This window comes from Mercenaria mercenaria, chromosome 19 (genome assembly GCF_021730395.1).
Source record: "Mercenaria mercenaria strain notata chromosome 19, MADL_Memer_1, whole genome shotgun sequence".
NCBI classification, from domain to species: Eukaryota; Metazoa; Mollusca; class Bivalvia; order Venerida; family Veneridae; genus Mercenaria; species Mercenaria mercenaria.
In genome coordinates this window covers 19936807-19941574 of record NC_069379.1, presented here as the reverse complement: position 1 = coordinate 19941574, position 4768 = coordinate 19936807, and the positions used below count along the sequence as shown (strand labels likewise).

General features: G+C 32.2%; 1 long non-coding RNA gene across 1 annotated transcript; it reads left to right on the top strand.

The window, feature by feature from the left end:
* The first annotated feature begins 307 nt into the window (after positions 1–307).
* On the top strand, positions 308–3452 carry LOC128551319 (uncharacterized). Its single transcript, XR_008368754.1, has 3 exons — positions 308–406; positions 1013–1160; positions 1871–3452. It is a non-coding gene; the product is annotated as an uncharacterized LOC128551319 (long non-coding RNA).
* Positions 3453–4768: the final 1316 nt, after the last annotated feature.

Here is a 4768-nt window from a genome sequence, read left to right as displayed (position 1 = left end):
CCTACATTTCATTTTGAAAAATAAAAAATAATTCCAGATATACACCAAAAGGCACCATTTTGCATCTTTAATGTAAGCATGGGGGTGGGGTGGGGGCAAACCGTACCCATTTAAGGCTTAGCTACAATTTTGATCTAACTACGCCCCTGAATTGTAAATTTGATTTCAAAAAGTATAGGTCTGGTTAAGGTCTTGTGATTCAAGTACAATTGCATTCAGCTGTATGGCGTACCGTTAGGGTCGAAAATGCCGATTTAGCTTTAAGACAATTCGATTTAGTATGACCCAGGGTCGGACATATTCCAATTTGTAATATTTGCTTTGTCAAATATTTTGTGGTTGATACTGATTTCCACTTTGGCTGCTGAAGGACATTTACTGAGTGTGTTTGGAAGCAATCCTGTCGGTAAGACATTACTGTTATGCTGGATGTGTTTTAAAGTTTATGCCAGACCATGTGAGAAATAAATACTCCATTCATGTGATACTGAAAACAAAAATTGCTCAAACACCATTTTATTTAATATTCAATTTTGTGCTACCTTTGATTTTCTACTTTTAACATCAAATTTCTTATTTCAAAAAATCAATGTCTAACGTGATATACACATCAAGTAAGATCTATGACGTGCACATAATGCGCGCGTTCGACCGGTATCGCGTTTCACACTGCGTCATTACGTATGAAGATCACACACAGTAACTTTATTGTCAAAAATGATATATAATTCCGAACGTTTACTGGGAATTGTAATGCAGGAATCATTAATTTTTAAAAAAAAATATTATGTCGATCCCTCTTATTAATTATTACTTACAACTTTATTTGTTCTGGAATTAAACGTTATGTTCCATGTGTTAAGTTTTGGTACTATGTATGTATGTAACACCTAATAGGTTAAACATCCTGATAAAGATACTAAATATCAACTTCAACACTTGTTTTTGCGTAACTATTACAGAAATGGAAATTATCGAATACTAAAATGCTATAATATTATTTTTGTTTTAGGTTTTATCGTCGTAGTCCTTTTTGGGTTCATTTTGATATTACAATTTTTGGCAATGCTTGTGCACCGCTTTTCAACATTGAAGCACTTTCTGGCGAGAGCACCATATTTCCGCAGCAGCGGCAAAAATGTTATCTACGACCTTAGCAAGTAAGTTATACCATATTTTTTGTATTTTCTCCAAAGGAGAGAAAACTTCACACGGGGTTGTGTGGATGCAGACTTAAGAATCTCATATATAAGCATCCATTTCAACGACCTTTTCACTCTTGTCACATGAACGTATTTTATGCTGAGCCTGACTACTGAACAGTAATTTTTATTTCAATTGTAAATTGTTCTATTATCTTACATTTTGCAAATATAACAAACACGTGCAAACTTCTTCTATTAATCTATTTAAGAAAGATCACCAACCTTTTATGGCAATAATTAAGTAATTAAAAAATTCTAAAGCAAAACGAATATCATTTTGCAATTTAGTGCAATATTAGATACTTTGTCATGTATTACTTTGTTCAAAATGGTTGTCTTAAAAGTAGCAACTTGTGATATTGATTTGAATATTGGCCAAATTTATATTTTGTTCTTTGAATTAGAAGAAGAAAAAATATATATTTGTGTTACATTGCTGAGAATACATTTTCGGTATATATACTTTTGAAGTGTATACTTGCACTGCTCGAGCGATTTCATAATTCTGACACAAATGTACGTCATAGTATTCTAGGTCTAGTTCAATTGTTCAATTCTGATCTACAAGTTTAATATATTTTTGAGGAAATGCTATGTAATTTCTTGGATGGATAATCTAGTGTCACAAGATTTTTTCTATTCTATTAAATGTGTTTCTATTTCAGGCAACCCGATGAAGCTAGGCAAATTGGTTTTGAAAATCCAATGTGGAACGTACTAACAGAAGATTTGGGCCAGTAGCTGTTTATGATGTTAAATGCGACTACATTTGAGCAACATTTAATGACAGTTTACATTTTTCATTTTTAGTATATTCTGTTACAGATTCATTTAAGGAACAAAAGGACCCATTTCATAGAGAGAGGTCCTTGTTAGAAATGAATGTTTAATTACTTTTTATGAAATTGTGTAATTACTCCACTTTAATAACAAAATGTTTAAAAAGTAAACTATTGTTTTTGATTTAAATGTCATTTCTTATTTTACACTTGCATTTGAGAGACATTTAGTTCAAGAAACTCAAACCAAAAGACAAGTTTGAATAAAGTGTGTTGCTACTGAATTCATATATTTCCAATCAATTTTGGTTGTGCAGCCAATATATGTAAAGGGACGTGATAATATTTTACAAAGTTGTATTTCTAATGAATTTCGGCTAAATACTATTTATCAACATAAATATTTGAAAAAAAAATTAATACAATAGTTCTTAAATTCATGATTTCTTAGGTAAGTATGTTTATTAAGATTGTACGATTGCTAAAATAACTCTGTATTATAGTTTTGCTCCCAGGACAGGAGAGTCAAATGTATAACATACCGCCAGTGACATTCTAACACGCATTAAGTCAGTGAAAACAAATAGGTGTAAATAATCATTTGTTGTTGTTTTTTTCTGGCCAAATCCAATATTTGATCAAAATATGATTAACCACCATTTAACTCTAGTTCATATAAACGCTATATGATAAGTTTGTTAACACATTTCATAAATTATTTTGACGAAAGCGCTCCAAAGTGTACAATACTAAGTATTTCACCGTTCTGTACAAAATGTTTGTTCAGATGGAGGTTCCATTTAAACTACTCAATATTCGCATTTAAAGTTGAGTCAATGTTAATTTATAGGGGTTGTAAATCAAATCTATGATGGCTAGCCGATGAAAAATTATTTTGATAAATATTGACCAGTAGACAATAGCAGATAAAATATCGGTATACTCAACTAATTTTGATTCAAAAGTAAATGATATATTGAAAATGAATGTAAATTAGTAAGTTGTAGGACAAAATGTTAAGTTACCAATAGCTTGTTTTATATTGTGCGTGGTATGTACACTATGATTAATTACGTTGCAAATCGGACAGAAAATGATAATTTATACTACCTTGTTACATTGTTATTTTATGTTGATGTAGCTACTGAAGGTCACACTGACAACTAAGATATTTCTTTAGTGGTACTGGCCGGCATTTTCATATAGTTAACTGATTTTACGGCTTCCTCATATTATGTCAAATTTGAATCCTACAACGATCACATTAATAAATAAACATTTAACACATTTAAAAGTAAATGACACGGTCGGAAGTGAAAAACTAGAAGGGAAACGTTTCAATAGATTTTACATAATCGTAAACTTTCTTGGTAATCTTAATCTTGGAAATTATATTTGTATGTTTACGTTAATCATTATTTGAAACATATTTCTAATGAAGATCTATTCAATAAAAACTGATATCATGTCTGAGTTGTTTATTGATCGTTTTAGCTGTTTCATGGTAATTTGATTTCACAGATTTTATGTTGCAAAATGATTCCGATTATAAGGTTAAAGTTGGGCAGAAAAAAAAAAGTCTCAACTGTCAAAATAATGCAAGTGGTGAAACAAGCATTAAATTTTCAGGAACTGTTCAAAAGTGAAGTGGGCTCAAAATAATCTAACATCATAAATTTTAAATTTGGTAGCCATTTTAAAAACGGCCACTCTAAATTAGGAAACAAAAGGGTCACAATGACCCTGGATCGCTCACCTGAGTAATATGAGCTACATTGAACAAGTGTAAGAGGTCAGGTAAGAAAATCAAATATCAGTTAGCATTGAAATCTTTCCCCAGCTGTGTGAACATGTTTCAACTGTTAAACTGATGCTAAAATATTAAGCAACTAGGTCAGTATGTCACTGGTCATGGTCACTGAAAGTCAGTTTTAAGATCGGTGTTCAAAACTGTATATGTCGTCTAAATTTCAAGGCTGTATCTTAAAAAACAAGAATGTAGGACAGTAGGTCACGGTCAAAGTCAAATGACCCCTAATTACTTTGGTTCATCAGGTAATTATAATTAATCAGTCTAGGAAATATGATCAGATAATTTTTGAAGCATCTTTTCCTGTGTAACTCATATAAGAATTAAATGACCACGGGGCGGGGCTTTAATTGGCCCCTGCGTCATGATTTGAACAATCTTAGTAAAGGACCACTAGACTATGCCACATGCAAACTATCTAAGCTGTTTGCCTCTCAGTTTCAGAGCTGAACATTTTTTATGTTTTTCCTACAGAACTCTATGTAAATACAAGGGACCACGGGGCGGGGCCAATATTGACCCTGAAATCATAACTTGTACAATCTTAGTTAAAGTCCACTAGACAATGCCACATTTCAAATTAAGCTCTAGGTCTTCAGGTTTCAGAGACGAAGACTTTTGAAATTTACAATATAGCCGTACAAGGAAAATAAGTCCCGCCCCACTGGCAGCATGGCTTTTACCAAAATAGAACGGCTTAAGCAATTTTGGTAGAGGGTCACCTTGAAAACATTTCTACAAAATATTTTTGAAACACTGCTAACAGTTTCTGAGAAGAATTTTTTTAATGATTTACCTTTTGGTTGCCATGGCAATCACAGTTCGAAATGGATTTTAATTCTTTGGGCAGTTTTGAGAGCGGCCACCCAAGAATCATTTCTGTGAAGTTTAGTGTAAATCTGCCAAGTGGTTTTGAAGAAAAATATTTTTGAAATTTACAGTATAGCCATAGTGGGAAAATAAGTCCTGCCCCT